This window comes from Cynocephalus volans, chromosome 13 (genome assembly GCF_027409185.1).
Source record: "Cynocephalus volans isolate mCynVol1 chromosome 13, mCynVol1.pri, whole genome shotgun sequence".
NCBI classification, from domain to species: Eukaryota; Metazoa; Chordata; class Mammalia; order Dermoptera; family Cynocephalidae; genus Cynocephalus; species Cynocephalus volans.
Window position 1 is genome coordinate 103,420,285 of NC_084472.1, and position 22,067 is coordinate 103,442,351.

Here is a 22,067-nt window from a genome sequence, read left to right on the forward strand (position 1 = left end):
ACAGCCCTGATTTGGTTCCTCCTAATTTCTTTTTGTTTCCTAACATTAAAAGATCTTTAAAGAATACCAATTTTTGTTCTGTTAATAATGTAAAAATGACTACATTGACATGGTTGAATTCCCAGGACCCCCAGTTCTTTAGGGATGAACTAAATGGCTGGTGTCATCCCTCAGACATGTGTCTTGAACTTGACAGAGCTTATGCTGAGAAATAAATTTTCTACTTTTATCTTTTAGTTCTATTTTTCCAGGAACTTTTATAAGTCCCCTTGTATGTATCACATATAATATGAAAGGTAAAACATTAAGTAATATTTTTTCATATTTTAAAAATTTATGTAAATGGCCTCATAGTTTATGTTATTCTGAAATTTTCTTTTACTTCTTTTTGAGAGCAGGGCTTTTGAGTGCCTGAAGTTGGGTAGGGACACAGGGTATAAAAGCAATTTCTGGTAATTTGTACCTCATGAATATTTATAATAATAAAAAATTTTAAAAATTATGATTTATTGCTATTTTTATTTACAGAGAATATATAATTATGTAATAACATAAATATAATATATAATAAATACTCCTGCTTTGTAACATTTTATAATCAAAGACATTTATAAACTTTGTAATAAAATGCAATTGGAGTCCTGTTCAGCATACAAGCTAAGCAAAACATGGGCAGAAAGGAGGAGCCTCTTTTTTTGAGAAATAATTTTTTTCTGCTTTAATTAAGATAAATTTTTCTCGTTCATATCCAAGGTCAATTTTTATAATAATGTGTTGGTTGCATAACCCATTTGCCAATTTGTCTTAGCTAAGAACGTTATTGAAGGTGAATAAAACTATAAGTTTTTCTCTCCTCGGCAACAGTTTCTGAATTATTGAGAGAAAACACATTCAAGGACCTTAATGATTAGGTCCTGGTGACCCCACACAATGTTGTCGGTGCTGAGCTTTCATTAGCAATAACATTTGTCCAGAATATTCTATGTGTCACTTCATTATGTTCTGTCTACAGTCCTCAGAAATACACATTATTTTCTCATTATTCTAATGAGGTAATTAGAGTACAAACGTTTTTGAATCACCCAAGGTCACACAGGTATGTGGTAGAACTGGTATTTCAAGCCAGGTCTTTCTTCCTCAAGAGCCTGTGTTCTTTCTACCTAAGATAACTCTTCTAAAAAATGTAAACGACTGACTTTGGGAAGGAAATTTAGCATATTTTCTTTTCTCATTTCTGCATCTGATTTTCGTGAAGAGGGTTGTTCGATGTTTGTGAATAAATATCTGTGTATTTTAGGGATGGACTAAATGGCTGGTATCATCGTTTATAAAAGCGTCTTGAAACTTGATGGAGCTCACGTTGAGACATAAAACCCTTGCTTTGTGATTCTTCAAAGCATAAAAAACTGAATGTTTTTTCAAACTGATATCAGTCACTTTTGACATTATCAACTTTGCCAGAATGTCTTGTCTTCTCCTTGCCGTATACATCTATGCTCATTTTACTTCATATATGTTTACTTCCATAGTCATTTCCTATCTTCTCTCAACCCCCAGCTCCTTTGTTGTCCAAATTCAATATAGTTTATGGCATTAACAATATCTACTCCGCCCTTTTATGATGTGGTTGTTTGTATCAAATGAGAAAACAAATGTAAAAAGGTTTTTCATACTGCGATGAGAAATACAAGTGAAAGAGATCTAGAAATATGTATTCCAGTCTCAAGGTTAAGGCCACTTTCACTATGTTCATTTCGTTCTTTGTAAATAAAAGAGAAAGACTGAGTGTAAACAATGCTTTCATTTGCATACAGAATAGTAAAAATCTAAGGAACTATTACAATCATACATTATTATTTTGGCACTTTTTTTCTTGCAATTTAAAATTGGTGAACTTTATTGTATGTAAATTAAACCTCGATACAGTTGATTTTAGAAAGTTTTAGAAGTTAGAAAAAGAAAAAAGAATATCACCATTTTGCAATCCATTAAGATCTAAGAATTGAGCATCGGTGGCTGCCAACATTACAAAAAAAGTGACTACTAGACATTACTCCTGTGTGCCTTCTGCTAAAAGATGTACCTTGGGTCACACCCAAAACAGAAACCTGCATCTGATCAAGCTTCTGGATCCAGCAACCGATTTATGAGTAACACAGCAGCCAGAAGATACGTCCAACTACTCTACGGGGATTCAGTTCAGCAAAACTCAGACTGTGAGAACCTTTATAGAAAACAACCTTCACCAAGTACATTTTAAGGGCAAAATGAAAGAGATGGAGGGGAAACCTGTAAATTAAAAGAGTCTGAAGGCACATATCGTGTGGAAAAGAGATCATAATTCCTCCTCCTCTAGGTATTCATGCCTTTTGCAGCCAAGCTTTACGGTGCCCTCCCACCGTGGGAGGGGTGCCCTCTCCACCCTTGACTCTGGGCTCTGACACACCCAGTGTTCTCTGTTATTAGCATCTTATATTACTATGGTACACTTGCTGTGATCAGCCAATATCTATTCATTATTATTAAGTAAAGTCCACAATTCACTCAGACTTCCTTAGTTTTTACCTAATATCCTTGTTCTGTTCCAAGATTCCACCCAGGAAGCCTCATTACATGAAAGCATCATCTCCACTCTTGGCTGGTGGTATTCTCTCTCTCGGAGAAAGCCCTGTCTTGCAGCTCTTTGCTCTGTAACCAAGTATTACTACACTGGAGTTCTGTTGGTGGGTGGTAAATGGTGGGGGAGTAGAGCAGTCTGGACTCTCAAGATGAGATCTGAGTGTTTTTGTGGGTCTGTGCCTTTGGGCTGTGACCTTCACAATTGTTTTCTCAATGGCATAGCTTTATTTTTCTCTCTGCTCCCGATTCCCTTCCTTGGCTGCAGTATTCCCACCCTATTTCCCCGAGCCTTGACCCTGTTGACTATTTTTTTTTTCTCTCTTAGGTGAGACAAGAAGGCTAGAGGGGGCTGGAGTGAAATAAATCTCAAATATGCGTTTTCTCTTGGACAGTAGGGCTTTATTTTAGAGAAGGCTTTGGGATTATTTCACAAAGATTACTCTTTCCCTCTCCCTGCGAGATCCATGAGAGGATGACTACCTGGTGGAGTTCCTGGAATTTAAGGTCTCCCCCACCCTGAGCTCCTAACTCCTGAAAGTTTAAGGCCTCCCCTAAGACCACAGCCCCCATGGACTTTCTCACCCTCACACTAGTTCACACTCAGCCTCCAGCTATTTATCATAATGATCACTTAAGTGTTCCTACTAATTTATAGCTCAAGAAGCTTAAGTTCCTGGTAGACAGAACTCAGCTGTGACCCTCTCCAGATTTAGGGGTGTTGATTTACTCTGCAACTTCAGTTCTCTTGTGGGTCCAAGAAAAGTCATTGATTTACAGATTGCCCAGCTTTTTCTTGTTGTACAGACAAGTGTGATGACATATAAGCTCCTTACATCCAGCTGAACCTGAATTTGTATAACGTTTTAAAGTTTTTTTTCATATAGGTTTCACACATTACTGATTAAGTTTATTCCAACATTTTTATTCTTTTTTGCTACGTCTGTAATGGTAGAGGTTTTCTCTACCATTATAAACTTTAACAGGCTTGCTTGTTTAAATGAAGATAATGATTTCTCCATATTAATTTTATATCTTGCTACTTTACTGAATTACTTTATTGGTTAAGTTTCTTTTCTGAGGTTTTTTGACATATAACTATCATAATATGCACAAGTAGAGATAATTTTATTCTTTACCAGTTCTTGTACCTCTAATTGACTTCTCTAATTGCATTAACTAATATCTCCAATACAAGGATGAATAGTCATAAGTATTCTTGTCTTGTTCATAATCTTCCTGGAAATGGCTTATTTTATTTTATTTTATTTTTTGGAGGCTGGCTGGTATAGGGATCTGAACTCTTGACCTTGGTGTTATAAGCCTGTACTCTAACCAACTGAGCTAACTGGCCAGCCCTGGAAAGATACTGGCTTCAGGACACAGATGTATTTTCATGCACTTTATTTTAGTACGTTAAGTAATTCTCAGTTTCTATTTTCTTGAGCGTTCTCACTAGGAATCAGTGTTAAATTTTGTCAAAAGGTTTTCCAGTGTCTCTGGAGATAGTCATATGATTTCATCCTTAGATTTAATAACATGGGGAATGGTATTAATGGATTACGTAATATTGAGCCAACTTTCCATTCTTGGAATAAATCACATTTAGTTATGTCATATTAATTTTTAAAAGTTGTGTCAGATTCTATCTTTCTTTGTAAGTAAAATTGAAAATCTTTTCCTTTTAATAGATGAGTTTAGCCCATTCACATTCATATTGTTATGACTGTGAGTTTTGATGTAATAGTTTATAATTGTGTATATTTTATTTGCAATATTTCTCTCTCTACATGATGTGTCTTCTGTGCTCTTTAGTTTTCTAAGTTTTTCTAGTCCTGCCTTTGCTTGCCACAAAACTGGCTAGCAGGGCAGGACCATGAGCGATCACGCATGGGGATTTGGTATTTATTTATTTTTGTAACTTCAATTATCATGAAGTTTGGGCATTCTGTATATTCAGGTTATGCTAAGGGCATAATTTTTGCGTAGTTTTGTTTTTCTTCTTGTTGCGCTGTATTGCTTTTTAGCTGGAGACAGGAACCCAAGTAGATGCCATTTTCCTCAAATACCCAGAATTCTGGCTCCTAGAAATCATAAGAACATTTTCCCACTGTAGTCAGACATGCCAAATATGGCAGTAATTAAATGGAGGGGGGGATGTCTTGTAACTGGGTTTAGAGGTTTTGGTAAATGACATGGAATAGATCCAAGACCATAGGAAACCCAGAAAGTTTTTATGCTGCTATACTAGAAAAACTGCCAACAGCATGGATAGTTCAAAGTGTTGAAAGACCTATGGATCCCCAACTGTCTGTAGACAGAAAGCAAGGTGAGAAATCTGTTCAGAGGTCATATTATCTCATATTCTCTTAAAAAATGGCCAAAGAGCATGATGGAAAAGGAAGGATTTCAAGAACCTAGAGAGCAGGGCCATGGAAAACAACTGACAGAGGAGTCACTCACAGGAAGCAACACTGGGGCCTAATCCAAAAAATATTAGCTGTCCTAAAAATGGAACCACCTGTCATGTAGTGGGATTGCAGAACTGCTATGGTCTGGAGAGGACCATGTATCTCCTATATTTCCCCATTGTAAATAGCAGTGTTTGTTGTGACTGTTTTGCCCTTATTTCACTACTGTGTAATAACTTCTATTTTTAATTCATGGACCTCTAGACCAAGATGAGCCCCATCTATGTCTGTTGTGGATAGATACTGTGATATTCTTTTTAAAAATTTTTTATTTTATTTTGTCAATATACAATGTGATTGACTATTGTGGCCCATTACTGAAACCTCCCTCCCTGCTCCCTCTTCCCCCTCCCTCCCAACAACCTCATATCTGTTTGCTTGTCATATCAACTTCAAGGAATTGTGATTGTTGTGTCTCTTCCCTCCCCGCCCCTGGTTTATTTGTGTATTTATTTATTGATTTATTTTTAGCTCCACAAATAAATGAGGACATGTGATATTTCTCAGTCTGTGCCTGACTTCTTTCACTTAATATAATTCTCTCTAGGTCCTTCCATGTTGTTGCAAATGGCAGTATTTCATTCTTTTTTATAGCAGAGTAGTACTCCATTGTGTAGATATACCACATTTTCCATATCCACTCAGCTGATGATGGACATTTGGGCTGGTTCCAACTCTTGGCTATTGTAAAGAGTGCTGCGATGAACATTGGGGAACAGGTATACCTTCGACTTGATGATTTCCATTCCTCTGGGTATATTCCCAGCAGTGGGATAGCTGGGTCATATGGTAGATCTATCTGCAATTGTTTCAGGAACCTCCATACCATTTTCCATAGAGGCTGCACCATTTTGCAGTCCCACCAACAATGTATGAGAGTTCCTTTTTCTCTGTAACCTCGCCAGCATTTATCATTCACAGTCTTTTGGATATTAGCCATCCTAACTGGGGTTAGATGGTATCTCAGTGTGGTTTTGATTTTCATTTCCCAAATGCTGAGTGATGTTGAGCATTTTTTCATGTGTCTGTTGGCCATTCGTATATCTTCCTTTGAGAAATGCCTATTTAGCTCTTTTGCCCATTTTTTAATAGGGTTACTTGTTTTTGTCTTGTAAAGTTGTTTCAGTTCCTTGTATATTCTGGATATTAATCCTTTGTCAGATGTATATTTTGCAAATATTTTCTACCACTCTGTTGGTGGTCTTTTAACTCTTTTAATTGTTTCTTTTGCTGTGCAGAAGCTTTTTAGTTTGATATAATCCCATTTGTTTATTTTCCTTTGGTTGCCCATGCTTTGAGGTTCATATTCATGAAGTTTGTGCCCAGTCCTAGTTCCTGAAGAGTTTTTCCTTTGTTTTCTTTAAGAAGTTTTACTGTTTCAGGGTGTATATTTAATTATTTAATCCATTTTGAGTTGATTTGGGTATATGGTGAGAAGTATGGGTCTAGTTTCATTCTCCTGCATATGGATATCCAGTTATCCCAGCACCATTTGCTGAAGAGGCAGTCTCTTCCCCAGTGTGTAGGCTTGGTGCCTTTGTCAAAGATCAGATGGCTGTAGGTGTGTGGGTTGATTTCTGGATTCTCTATTCTATTCCATTGATCAGTGTGTCTGTTTTTATGCCAGTACCATGCTGTTTTGGTTATTATAGCTTTGTAGTATAGTTTAAAGTCAGGTAGTGTTATGCCTCCAGCTTTATTTTTTTTTGCTCAGAATTGCTTTGGCTATGGGTCGTCTTTTCGTGTATGTGTTGCTGTATTCTGTTAGCCAGTATTTTATTGAGGATTTTGTGTCTATATTCATCAAGGATATTGGCCTGCAGTTTTCTTTTTTTTGTTGTATCTTTACCTGGTTTTGGTATCAGGGTGATGTTTGCTTCATGAGTTTGGGAGAACTGCCTCTGTTTCAATCTTTTGGAATAGTTTGTAGAGAAATGGTGTCAAGTCCTCTTTGAAGGTTTGGTAGAATTCTGCTCTGAATCCATCTGGTCCTGGGTTTTCTTTGTTGGGAGCCTTCTGAATAACAGCTTAATCTCTTTTATTGTTATTGGTCTGTTCAGATTTTCTACATCGTCTTGGCTCAGTTTTGGTAGTTTGTGTGTGTCCAGAAATTTATCCATTTCTTCCAGATTTTCAAATTTGTGGACATTTAGTTGTTTATAGTAGTCTCTAATGATTCCTTGTATTTCAGAGATATCAGTTGTAATATCACCTTTTTCACTTCTAATTTTTGTTATTTGGATCTTCTCTCTTCTTTTTTTAGTTAGCTGTTCTAATTGTTTCTCAATTTTATTTATCTTTTCAAAAAACCAACTTTTGATTCATTGATCTTTTGTATCATTTTTTGGGTTTCAATTTCATTAAGTTCTTCTCTGATTTTAATGATTTCTTTCCATCTGCTAACTTTGGGTTTGGATTGTTCTTTTTTTCTAGTACTTTAAGATGAAGTGTTATGTTGTTCACTTGGCCTCTTTCCATTCTTCTGAAGCATTTAATGCTGTAAATTTCCCCCTTAGTACTGCTTTTGCAGTATCTCACAGGTTTTGGTAAGATGTATCATTGTTTTCATTATTTTCAAGAAATTTTTTGATTTCCTGTTTGATTTCTTCTTGGACCCACATGTCATTTAGTAGAATGCTGTTTAATTTCCATGTGTTTGTATAGTTTCCAGAATTTCACTTGTTATTGATTTCTAATTTTAATCCATTGTGATCTGAAAAAAGACATTGGATAACTCCAATTTTTTGTAATTTGTTGAGACTTGATTTGTGACATAACATGTGATGTGTCCTGGAGAATGATCTGTGTGCTGATGAGAAGAATGAATATTCTGAGGTTGTTGGATGGAATGTTCTGTAGATATCTGCCAAGTCTGATTGGTCTAGACTGTTGTCTAGATCTTGTGTTTCTCTGCTGATTCTTTGCCTAGATGACCTGTCCGATATTGAGAGTGGGGTGTTCAGGTCCCCTGCTATTCTGGTATTAGTGTATATTTCCTTCTTTAGGTCTAATAGAGTTTGCTTTATAAATCTGGCTGCTCCAACATTGGGTGTATATATATTTATGACTGTTATGTCTTCTTGATGGATGAATCATTTTATCATTATGTAGTGGCCCTCATTATCTATTTTTATAGTTTTTAGTTTAAAGTCTATTTTATCAGATATAAGAATAGCTTCTCTAGCTCATTTTTCATTTCTGTTTGCAGGGTAAATCTTTTTCCATCCTTTCACTCTTAGTCTATGTGAGTGTGTATAGGTGAGGTGGGTCTCTTGAAGGCAGCATATAGTTGGGTCCTCCTTTTAATCCAGTCAGCCAGTCTGTGTCTTTTGATTGGGGAATTTAATCCTTTTACATTGAGTTGTTATTGAAAAGTGTTGATTTACTCCTGGCATTTTATTGATTTTTGTATGGATGTCTTAAGTGTTGTTTGTTCCTTTCTTTCTGATTTACTGTTTTTCTTCTGTACTTGTTGGTTCCTTGGGTTGTAGATAAACATTTTTTTTCTCTTCATTGTTGGCATTTTTATTTTACTAGTGGGTTTTGATTTTTCTTAAGTTCTTATGGCAGTGGTGGTTATTTTTCAGGTACCAAACCCAGTATTCCCTTGAAAATTTCTTGTAAGGGTGGTCATGTGGTAGTGAACTCCTACAGTTTTTGTTTGTCTGAGAAATACACTATTTGCCCTTCATTTCAGAAGGATAGCCTTGCTGGGTAGAGTATTCTTGGCTGGCAATCTCTGTCTTTTAGTATTTTGAATATATTATCCCATTCCCTTTTGGCTTTAGGGTTTGTGATGAAAAGTCTGATGTTAGCCTGATTGGGGCTCCCTTATAGGGGACTTGATGCTTCTCTCTTGCAGCTTTTAAGATTCTCTCTTTGTCTTTGAATTTTGCCAATTTTCCTATAACATGTATTGGAGAAGACTTTTTTGGGTTGAATACATTTGGGGATCTTTGAGCTTCCTGAATCTGAAGATCTGTGTCTTTTCCTATACCTGGGAAGTTTTTTGCCACTATATTGTTGAATATGTTTTCAACGCAATCTCCTTTTTCCTCCCCTTTTGGAATACCCATGACTTGGATATTTGAGCACTTAAGGTTGTCTGATATCTCTCTTAGATTTTCTTCAATGTTTTTAATTCTTTTTCCTTTTTTTTTTTTGTCTGCCTGTGTTATTTCAAACAGCCCATCTTCAAGTTCAGAGGTTCTCTCTTCAACTTCCACAAGCCTGCTGGTTAAACTCTCTGCTGTGTTTTTTATTTTGTTGAATGAATTCTTCAGCTGGGCAAGCTCTGCTACATTCTTTTTCAGGGCATTGATTTCCTTGTACATTTCTTCTTTCAGGTCCTGTATACTTTTCCTCATTTCATCGTGTTGTCTAGCTGAGTTTTCTTGTATCTCATTTAGTTTCCTTAGAATTATCACTCGAAATTCCTTGTCAAACATTTCAAGGGCTTCTTGTTCTATAGGTACTAGACCTTGAGAGTTATTACGCTTTGGTGGTGTACTTTCTTGATTTTTCATACTTCTGGTATCTTTGCTTTGATGTTTAGTCATTGTGGCAAGGGATTTCACGGTCCACTGGTTCAGCACTATTGTCTGACTAGGATCCTGCTGGGGCTGCCAGTTTGGCATGGCTGCCTCCATGTCTGCTCGGTAGCCCAATGGTGCCTCAGGCGTGTGGTCACTGTGGGTCTTGGGCCTCTCCAGGGAGGTGCCTCTCTGGTTGGTGCACACTCAGCCAGGCTGGGGATGGGGTCTGGTGGCAGCGAGGCCTAACTGCTCAGTTGCGTGCTGGTGCCATGGGGCATGTGGTCTCTGTGGGACTCTGGCCTCTCCAGCTGGGCACCCCTCCGGTTGAGGTGCACTCAGCTGGGCTGGGTATGGGGTCTGGTGGCAGCCAGACCTTCCTGTTCAGTCACATGCTGATGCTGTGGGGCATCTGGTCTCCATGGGACTTGGGCCTCTCCAGGGGGAGCACCTCTCTGGTAGGCGCACACTCGGCCTGGCTGGAGATCGGGTCTGGTGGTGGCAAAGCCTACCTGCTAGGTCACGAGCTGGCTCCTTGAAGTGCGTAGTCTCCGCGGATCTCGGGCCTCTCTGGGGAGGCACCTCTCTGGTCGGTGCGCACTTGGCTGGGCTGGAGATGGGGTCCTGCCTGTGGCGAGGCCTACCTGATCGGTCCTACACTGGCACCACGGGGTGCACTGATACTGTGATATTCCGCCCAGATCTCTTTCAGGAATGAGGACTTATTCACTCAGCTGCTGGGAGTGCTGGTGGAAGATAGCTCTCAGCTGTCATCCCTCTTGAATTTCCAATGGCCTAAGGAAACTTCATTGCCCAAGGTCATATATCCTCATGGGGACAGCTCTGATCCATGTGGAGGCATAAAGTTCCAGCCTCTTTTCCCCAACATGGAACAAGTAGGAAGGACCTCCCAGCTGGAGAGTTTCTTCCATGGTTAGCTGGGGCTTTTCTTGGGACTAAATAACAGCTCAACTTCTCCATCTGGCCAGTCTTTCTTCTCTTATTCTTTTCTACAAGTGTTTATCCTAAGAATACCCTAATAATCATGCTGTGTGCTAACTTCATTTTGAGTATCTGACTTCCAGGGAACCCAATCTGCATCAGGACCTGATATATGTATCACAAGATTCTAAATTTCAAGCCTGATACTCTGATGGGATAAGACATTTTAGAGGGTCTAGTGAGGGTGGGTATATGTCAGCATGTGTGGTGAGAATGAGCATGAACTATGAGTACACCCCAAGTATGGACTATGATGGCTGCGAGCATGGTTCCAGTTCTTCACTGCTCCCTATATTTATGTCCTTTGCCACATTACCTTGCAGTGTTCTTCCATTCTGGCTCTATCCTTGACCATGTGACTTGTGTTGTCCTAGAATGATGCATAAGTGACAATGTACCAATATGAGCTTAGGCCTCAGAATTTCTTATGTATTTCCTTTTGTGCTCTTTTGTTTCTCTACTTCAGCCTGCTGGGAATTGAAAAACATATGGAATAAAGCCAAGTCATCTAAGTCATCCAAGCTGAGGCCAGCATAAATCGGCTGGAAGACAGTGAATACAGATATATGGGCAAGCTCAGCCAAGATCAGCAGAGGCACCTAACTGACCACCCCAGACACAATTAGCACTTACTGCTGAATGCCACCGAAGTTAGTTTTGTGGTTATGCAGCATCACTGTAGCAATAAGCAACTGATACAAGGGAAGAAAAAACTCTGATGTGTTTGGATGCACATGTAGATTACAAAACTATAAAGATATGCAGGTGAGTACTATGAGTATTAGAATATTGGTAAAATTTTAGGAGAGGGAGAGGGTTGTACCTGGAACAGGGAGAGCTGCTCAAGTGGCTGGGAGAATTATGTTTTTTGACCTGGGTGGTGGTTACAAGGGTGGTAATCTTATAGCAATTCATTTAGCTACACAGTTTTTAATATGAATTTTCTCCACTCGTTTCATTTTATAATGAAAAAAGTTCAAAATAACTTTTAAGATTATGTAATCTAAAGCCCTAACTTTATAGCAAGAGAAACATATTGCCTAAAAAGATTGTGGAACACAATGCTAGGTAGCAACAGAACCAGAACTAGCATACAAACCAAATATCAACCCAATAAATGAGAAAAATAATATCGATAAAGAGAAGTGATATTCTCAAAGAGAAGGATGCAGAAACAGTGAGTATATGAAGAATTTCAGACTACAGATGTTCTATCAGGGGAAGATAGACAGACATGGACTCTTAGAGTCTACCTGCCTGTCCTAATGGCTCTATGTTAAAATGAAGGAAACAATTGGTACCCAAATAGGTGGAAAGACTTGCCTGAGCTTGTTAGGGGCCCAGCCAGATCTGGAAAGAAGCTTCCTTATGGCAGGCCAGTCTTCTTTTCAATTTACTAGGCTGGCTTGAATTTACTTTGGGAGAGATGAGTTGGAACTTTATATTTTCAGTTAAAATGGGGTCCTACTGAAAACAGCGGTGTCTCTAGAATTCCTCTTAGGGGAATCTTAGGAGAGGAAATATGGTTGGAGAATGTGGCAAAGGAGGTGGCTTAGGTGCTTGTTTTGAAGTTTCATTTGCATAGCAAGACATGTTTTTTTACTTAGATTTGGGGAGATGCGGGAGTAGCAAAAATCTCTGCAAAACGCCTCTTAACCTCCCCTCTTAAGACTTTAATTATTCTTGCAACTTATTTTAGAATACATTGGCGTTATGGGCTGGCCCCGTGGCTCACTTGGAAGAGTGCAGCGCTGGTAGCGCCGAGGCCGTGGGTTCGGATCCTATATAGGAATGGCCGGTGCACTCACTGGCTGAGCATGGTGCAGACGACACCGTGCCGAGGGTTGCGATCCCCTTACTGGTCAGAAAGAAAAGAAAAGAATGCATTGGCATTATAATTTAATATTTAGATTGTACAGACCATATGTAAACATTCAAAACATTTTTTAAAAATCTTATTTTTATCTAATTTGAGTCCAAGTACTTTAAAAAGGGACATTTCATCAGAGATAACATTAGGTATAAGGTATATTTATCTTACTACATCCATGGCTGTGTGTTTCCCAATACTGTCTTACATACTCTTTCCTAGTCGTACAGAATGAGGCTATGGCTCTTAAGTAGGCAGTTTTGGGAAAGGAGCATACCTAGATGCTGCTGTTTAGGGATAAGCTGATAAAAATACCAAGGTTTTGGGCCGAGCCCGTGGCGCACTCAGGAGAGTGCGGCGCTGGGAGCGTGGCGACGCTCCTGCCGTGGGTTCGGATCCTATATAGGAATGACCGGTGCACTCACTGGCTGAGTACCAGTCATGAAAAAGACAGAAAAAAAAAAATACCAAGGATTTAAAGAAACCCAAACAACTTACATGTACACCTGTTTTAAATCAACATCCTTCCCCAATCTGTGGACAAGATAGAAATTCAATGTGTATTCTCTGTAAAGCACAGGTCTTCAATTTAAAGGATCTAAAAGCCTTAGAGCCTCTTGAGAATTTGGATTAATGGAGGTTACTCAGAGAGTTGCAGAACGTAGGAAATCCTGCTAGTGAATGTGTAACCCTTGGGTCCACAAGCCAAAATGCTATCTCATGAGGCAAAAACAAACAGAAATATCCACAGATGGGTAAAATACTTATGATGTAAGTTTTTCCTGTTGTGTTTTTGGCTTTGTAGATAGTGTGGACTTACATGTAAGTACATCAATTATATCAGTTTAAAGTGTAGATTATGGAGAAACCTAAGTTAATTGTCACTGTCTGATAGTTCCCATATTCTCTTATGATTCTGCTACCTATAATCATCAAAATACCAAGCTGGCTTCCCACTGTGGAAAATCATCCCTGAGAGTAGTTATTTTCCTTTATAGCATTTACATCTCACACTTTGACCTAAAATTTGGAATTAAAACACTATGAGAGCAATCACTGCAATTTTATAAGGTAAACCTCAGTTCACATCCTCTCAGGAGGGTCAGGATTATTCATGTAGGTTCCATTTAGAGGAAGAGGAATCCAAAGTGCAGAGGAGGGGATGAGACGCCCAGCCTCACCCAGCAATACGTGGAAGGACTTTGGTGAGGACCAGTGATCCTCTGAGGAAGCTGAGGTGGGAGAATTAAGGAATTGAGGCCTCTCTCCTAGCCCCCCTGAACTCATTTCTTCTAACTCCACTGATAGATATTGGTCTGGGGGTTCCTGAGATGAAATTTATTTTTGCAGTATCCTTATTTCTTATGAAGTTTTGATGAGCAAACTAAAAGTAAATACAAGATTCTGAAGAGTAAAATAATAGGTGATTATTCTGAGCTACTTAAGGAAACAAACTTTTAAGATAGGAAACTAATTTGTTATGTAAATATTGAATTGTGTGTTCTCAATTCAATTCCCATCTGAAGGCTAGAGCACAAGCTTCCCTATTTGACCGTAGCAGATCCCTTACAGCACTTATTAGCTGTTACCGTGTTACTGAATAACTTGGATGTCATGGGACTACTTGTTTTTAAATAGTCCAGATTTTAAAATTTCATACACCAACAAAAGTTAACAGAAATTGGACATCCATATAACATTTTTATTGTGCCAAGTAGGGTCCTTAAAAAGCAATTACCATATATAATCACCTTCATTTCAAATAAGTAAAGAGAATTTTAACCTTAAAAAAATTAAAAGATATGCGCTCAGAAGCAACAACAGTTCCTCAAATTGAATAAATTCTACATTGTGACACCATGTGGTGCCCCCCCTTATTTGTATGTTTGCTTGCTTTTTTCATTTTGCAAAAGAGCAGTGTCAATTTTGTCATGGACTAGAATTGGCTTGAAGACCAGTGTCCAGGGCTGATGTCTGTGACTGAGACTTTTAACTGGTACACCCAGGAATTTCTCACAGTAGCTAAAGTGAAGTTTGATAAGAGTCATGTATATCATTTCTTAAAGACAACCTAGAGGGAGCCAAAAGAGCCTCTCTAGTAGCCAACATCAGAACAGCTGGAGGGATAAAGATATTCACGAGGAAAAATTGGCTGAAAAATAAAATACCAGTGCTTTGTGAAAGCAAAATCGATTCAATTGTTTAACTAGAAATAATTCTGAATTAGAATAAAAGCCACTAATTTTTTAAAATAAATGCTTCAATTTATGATAAGTCCAAGAGGCTTTATGCTAATTCGAATTATTTTAAGTCGTATGTTTGGAAGCACAGTTTATCTTCATAGTTGCCTCTGTGAGCTGTTTGGATCATGAAAGCTCTCCATTATGCCTTGTTTTAGCTGCTTGAAACAGATTTTGTTGTCAGTTGCAGGAATACTAACATTAAAAGCAGAATTTGTGTGCTTTGTTTTTGTACATAGATCATAATTGAGGGCCATGAGAAATATGCAGCTGTTTTTGTTGCACCAGGAAAGCAAATGTTTTTTTGCTGTGTTACAAGTCTGAGGGCTTATACCTTCCTATCTTGCTCCTTTCAGAATAATTTCCCCAGAGTCAAATCCCAGCCAAGTGCATGCAGCCTTTCCATATTGAGGCGGGCATAAATGCTAGCTCAAGGCTTTTTCTGAAGTTGTAAAAAGTTGACGGGTACTTTATTGGTTGGCTCAAGTATGAAATTGTGGAGATTTTCATATCAGAACAGCTGCACTTAGATTTTCCATCCAAGAACCTCCCAATTTATTCAAAATCAAGGGATAATTGGAAAAGCAGCTTCATAAGATTCTGGCTTTCTAAAAGAAAATAAAACTGTTTAAAAACATGCAAATTATATTGTTAATTGCTAACTGTTCTTTCTTTCATAGTAGCAGTAGTGAATTCTTTCATGCCCTTCTTGACTGTTTTATGTTTGTTATCTACATCTGTTTTGTTTCAGTTATAAGATGTTCTTTTACTACAGTAAGAACAAAATCTTCCCTTACTTATTGTATAGGAGATGACATGAAGAACTACGGCAAAACAAAGTAGATTTTTATGAATAAAATTTACATAGTTGAAAACAGCACATTTTATCTCTAAGATAAACATCACCATCATTTTCAGATTGTTGCTCTGCAGTTCTTACGGAAAACAAGATCAAGCCAAGTCAAAATGAAAAATCAATTGTTTCTTTACAAAATAGCAAATATAGATGTCAGATTCTTTAAGAACTTTAAATGGCTTTTATTAGTATTGTTTTCATCCTGGATGTAATTACATTAAGAAATTTGGTTTCCAGAGGAGTATGAATAATTAAAAAGCACCTGCTGATTTTCTCCAGTAGAGTAAAAAGCTATTTTAATAATTCATGAATAGCAGAAACTAAAAAAGAAAAGTCTTAAGTAGAGGGATCATTTTAACCAATTTATGAATTTTCAAATTTCAACCTTATCATTGCATTTGTACCAAGTCATGCTACCCATTAGTTACAGACAGACGACAGCAAGAAATCAGTTATACTTATTTTTTTCACGTAACTAAATGATAAATGCTTCCCTCTCCCCTTATGATCTGGCTGTTTAATATCCACCTGGGGGACATGAACTCCAGTTGACTCTGAATTGCCTATGGAATTGGGGTGAGGGCTTGCCAAAGATAAATGAAATCAACAGATAATCTCAAGAGGTTTAGCTTTCATCTCCCCAATCTCCCCTGCCTCCAAATTATTTCAGAGTCAAAGAGATGCAGCAAAATGTACTGAGTCCAGTTTTTCTCATTTCCTACTTTGGTTGATTCCTTTGATAGAAGTCTAGGGAAAATGCAATCAATGATCCGTGTGTAAAAAGGTGTGAGGAAAGAGCTCCTCATCATTAAGTAAGCATGGCTGTATTGGCCATGTTCTTGTCCTTGCAAACCATTTTTTTTTTTTTTTTTTAGCCCCAAACAAGTTTTAACCCACTTTCTGGTGAAACTGGTCCTGACCCTTCTTTGAACCCAGTAACTGTTCAGAACCTGACTGAGATAAAGGGTCCAGCTGCTACAGAAGCCAGCTCGCATGGCACAGGCAGGGTTAGCATCTATTGTCAATGAGTGATTACCCAAGCATGGGGACATCTGTCCTGTCCATCATCCAGTTTTTGGACCCAAGGGTTTTTTTGCACCCCATTCTGTGGTAGAGATGAACCTGGAGAGGCTGTGTCTTGGTTCACCTTATCAGCTGAAGAGAATGAAAACATGACCAAACACCTGAAAATTTGCCACCTAGCCACACAATGACTTTAATGAGACAGGCCGTCATCTCTCTTTGGGACTGTAATCATGACAAGACTATATTTGATGGTTTCTATGTAATTCTCTGCAGGGTTAGGGGTGGCTAGATGTCTAAAAATAAACTTTAAAAAAAAAAGTCTGATGTAACTCCTGCTGCAATCAGTTCATTGTTTTTAAAAGTTAAGACTATCCTGTAAGGAGGCATTACTTTTATTTCTTTTGGAAAACAATGGAAGATTCAAACCAAGAATCTCTCAATTAATTTCTTTGTAAATAATTTATAAATTTATAAGTTAATCCATTCTATTTTCTTACTTTTCACCATAAAGAATTATTCTCTTTTCTCTGGCTTTAGAGAAAAATAAAGACTTGGGCATCCAAGATTTAAAGCTTCAGTATCTAAACACCAGGAGGTGCTATAAGATAACATTAAAGAACACTTCCCTCCTAGATTTATAGATTCTAGTTAAACGAAATTTAACAAAACTGTTTGAGGCCCTAAATGTTCAGATCTAAGGTATGCAGCATAGCAGACCATCTTCTGGATCCAAAGGACTCAAGCAAGGGAGGACAGTAGCCTTGTCAAGATTTCAGGGACGTTAGTAAAGATTTGCAGAGAGACATTTCTACATGCCTACAGCCTGAAACTATTTGTAGAAGCACAATAATTAAAGAATGCTGATATTGTTTTTGTTTTGTGTAACACAATTTAAAATGCAATGAAAAAGACAGGTGAGACTGCAAAATGAAATTCTGGATCTGCAGTATCATCTCCTGCATGGGTAAATATTTGCTCTTCCATACCAGATATCAGGTAAGAAAATGAAGACAACCTATTCAGGTACATAGTTAAAGCAAAATTTATTTGTATTTTTCTGGTGAACCAGTAATATCCTCTCCTGGAGGAACAGTCTAATAATTAATTTAAAAAATTATCAGCTTGATAAAGGTATAATTTACATAAAATAAAAGTAAGCAATTTAAAATGTATAATTTGATGAATTTTGACAAATGTGTATAGTTATGTAACCACCACCAAAGTTATGATATAGAACATTTCTATCATCCAAAAAAAAGTTCCTTCATACTCTCTTTCAGTTAATATCATTGCCCCACAACCTGGACTGTGACAATCACAGATTTGTTTTCTATGACTATAATTTTGCCTTTTCTAGAATTTTATGTTAGTCTTTTGTGGCCAACTTTTTAAACTTCTGATAATGCACTTGAGATTCATTCACGTTGTATGTATTAATAGTGTATCTTCTTTATTACAGAGTGGTATTCCATTATTTAGGTGCATCACAATTTGGTTATACATTCACAACTTGAACATTTTAGTTCTTTCCAGTTTTTTGAGGTTATCAGTAAAACTGCAATAAAGATTCATGTGCAGGTCTTTGTATGGACTTATGTTTTTCCTTTTCTCTTGGGTAAATACCCAGGAGTGAAATGGCTAGAACATATAGTGGGTATATTTTTAACTTTTTCAAGAAACTTCTGTAATATTTTTCAAAGTGGTTATACTGTTTTACATTAACACCAGTAGGATACGTAAGGTCCAAATCCTTCACACCTCACCAACACTTGTTATGGTTAGTCTTTTTAATTTTAGCCATTCGTACTGGTTTTAATCTGCTTTTTCCTAATGACTAATGATACTGAGCATTTTTTCTGTGTTTATTTGACATCCATATATATTATTTGGAAAGTTTCCATTCAAGTATTTTGCCAATTTTTAATTGGGATATGCTTTTTTAATCGAGTTTTGGGAGTTCTTTACATATAAAGATACAAATTCTTTATTGGATGTATGCTTTGCAAATATTTTCTCTCAGTCTTCAGCTTGTCTTCTTACTCATTTTTTCAAAGGGAAGAGTTTTTAGTTCTGGTGAAGTCTTCTTTACCATTTAAAAAAATTTTATGGATTATGCTTTTTGTATTATTGCGAAGAAATCTTTGCCTGACTCAAGGTCATAAGATGTTTTTTAGAACTTTTATAGTTTTACATTTTACTTTAGGCCTATGGTTATTTGTGTTAATTTTGTATATTTTTCAAAGTGGTTATACCATTTCAAATTAGCACCAGTAGGGTATGTAAGGTCCAAATCCTCCACACCTCACCAACACTTGGTATGGTTAGTCTTTTTAATTTTAGCCATTCATACTGGTTTTAATTTGCATTTACCTAATGACTAATAATACTGAGCCTCTTTTTCTGTCTTTATTTGACATCCACATACATTATTTGGAAATATAAATAATATTATATTATATGGTATAATATTGGGTCAAACTTTATTTTTCTTTTTGCATATGAATACCCAATTTTTTCAGCATCCTTTGTCAAAAAGACTACAGTTTCCCTCTGAATTGCTTTTGTACATTTGTCAAAAATCAGTTGTCCATGTGTGTGTGGGTTTATTTCTGAACTCTATACTTATCCAATGACCTATTTCTCCCATCCAAATGCTAAACAGGCCCAACATAGCTTAGCTTCTGAGGTCAGATGAGATTGGGTGAATTCCAGGTGGTATGGCTGTAGACTGATGACCTATTACTCTATCTTTACACCAGTACCACACTGTCTTGATTCCTGCAGCCAGGACCATGTACATAATTTGTTGGGCCCAAGATAAAATAAAAATATGGGTCCCTTTGTTTAGAAATTATTAGTAATTTTAAGATACTGGCAAAAATCATTAAACCAATCACAGGTCCTCTGCAACTCTACAGATTACACACACATGAAGGCAGCCCTGATTGTAGCACAGTAAATGTCTTAAAATAAAAATCAGGTGGAGTTAGCATTTCAACTTCATTCTTCCTTTCCAAAATTATTTTGGCTTTTCTAGGTTCTTTGTATTTCCATATGAATTTTAAAAACAGCTGTTTGATTTTGCTTTAAGAAAGAACAGCTGAAATTTGTATTAGGATTGTAGTGAATCCTAATGTACAGTGAATGTACAGACCAATTTGGGGAGGATAGATATCTTCCCAATATTGTGTCTTCTGATCAATTTAGGGCTATCTAGGTTATTTATTTTTCTGGAGTGAGTTTTAAAGTGGGTGTCTTTCAAGGAACTTGTTCATTTCATCAACATTGTCACATTTCTTAGCGTAAAGTTGTACATAATATTCCTTTACTCACTTTTTACTATATGTAGGATCTTTGGTGATAGCAATCTCTCATTCCTGATATGAGCAATTTGTATTTTCTCTCTGCTTTTGCTGGTCAATTTGATTAGAGTTTTATTAATTCAACTGATTTTTCTCATGGTATCTTCTTTGGTTTCACAATTGTTTTTATTGTGTTTATGTTTTTCATTTCACTGATTTCTGCTCTTATGTATTATTTCCTATTTACTTTTCACTTAATTTTATTTTATTTTTTTAGTTTCTTAAAGTGAAAACTGAGGTTAGTTTGAGTCCTTTCTTATTGTCTAATACAGGTGTTTAGTGCTATAATTTCCCCACTAATTATTGCTTTAGTGGCATCCCACAAATTTTGATATGTTGTGTTTGCATTTTTATTCCATTAAGGTATTTTCTAATTTTTAAAATTTCTTCTTTAATCTGTGGGATATTTAGAAGTGTGTTAGTCTACAAATATTGCAGGATTTTCCCAAGATCTTTCATTATTTACTTCTAATTAAATTCTATTGCGGTCAGGAATATTATTTTTATAAATTAAATATTTTAAAATGTATTGGGATTTGTTTTGTTGCCTGGACTCTGGTTTATTTTGGTAAGTACTTCATGTGCACTTGAGAAGAATGTATATTCTGTTGTTGAGTGGGGTGTTTTATTGATTTCAGTCAGGTCAAGCTGGTTGACAATATTGTTGAAGTCTTTCATATCTTCACTGACATTCTGGCTACTTTTTCTATTAATTTGTGAGAGAAGGGCATTGAAATATCCAACTCTAATTGTGGATTTGTCAGTTTTACCTTCAGTTCTATCAGTTTTCCTAAGGTATTTAGAATTGTTATGTCCACCAATGTATATTGAAACAATTTAACATTATGTAGTGATCTCCTCTATCCCCAGTAATATTCAAGAAAATAATGGCTGAAAATTTCCCAAGTATGGAGAAAGACGACAGCATCCAGGTACAGAAAGCTCAGAGGTCACCCATCCAATTCCATCTGAGGAGGAACACCCCAAGGCAAATAATAATCAAATCATCAAAAACCAAAGACAAAGAGAGAATACTAAAAGCTGCGAGAGAAAAGAAACACACGACATTCAATCAAGCCTTCATACATCTCTCAGTGGATTCCTCAGTAGAAACCCTACAGGCCAGAAGAAAATGGGATGATATATTCAGGGTGCTGAAGGAAAAACTCTGTCAGCCAAGAATTCTGTATGCAGCAAAACTAACCTTCAAAGACGAAGGAGAAATAATGTCTTTCCCAGTCAAACAAAAGCTAAGGGTATTCATCAGCACTAGGTTTGCCTTACAAGAAATGCTAAAGGGATTTCTTCAGTCTGAAAGACCATTATGCTAAGGACCAGCAAGAAATCATTTTGAGGTACACAAGACATTTTTAAAGTAAGTTGACTGACAACATTGGAATACTCCAATATTGTAAGGGTGGTGAATAAATTACTTACATCCTTAGCATGAAGACTAAAGAACAAATCTAAAAAGACAATAACATATACAAAAACCATATAAGAGATATATAACATTAAAAGATATAATTTGAAACAACAAAATGTCAAAAAGCAGGGGGAGGAGAGAGCCATTAAAGCATAGAGCTGGCTTTGGTTTTTTCTTTTTTCTTAGATATTAAAGTTAAGGTGTTATTAGTCTAAAATAATCTGTTATAACTATAACATGTTTTTTGTAAGCCTCATGCTAACCATAACAAAAACTTATGAGACATGTAAAAATAAATAGCAAGAAATCAAAACAGACAGAGAAAATCACTCAGTTACAAAGGAAGACAGTAAGATTGGAAAAAAGGATGAACAAAACAACCAGGAATAAAGTAACAAAATGGCAGTAAGAAGTCCCTGTATATTAATAATAACTCTAAATGTAAATGGATTAAATGGCCCAGTTAAAGACACAGAGTGGCTCAATGCATCATGAAACAGGAACTAAGAATATGCTGATAGAAAATTAACTAGGAAACATCAGAATAAACATCTACTCTAGGTCAACTTGACCTAATGGACATATAGCGAACATTTCATCCAACAGCTGCAGAATACACATTTTTCTCAGCAGCACTTGGAACATTCTCTAGAATAAACCATATGT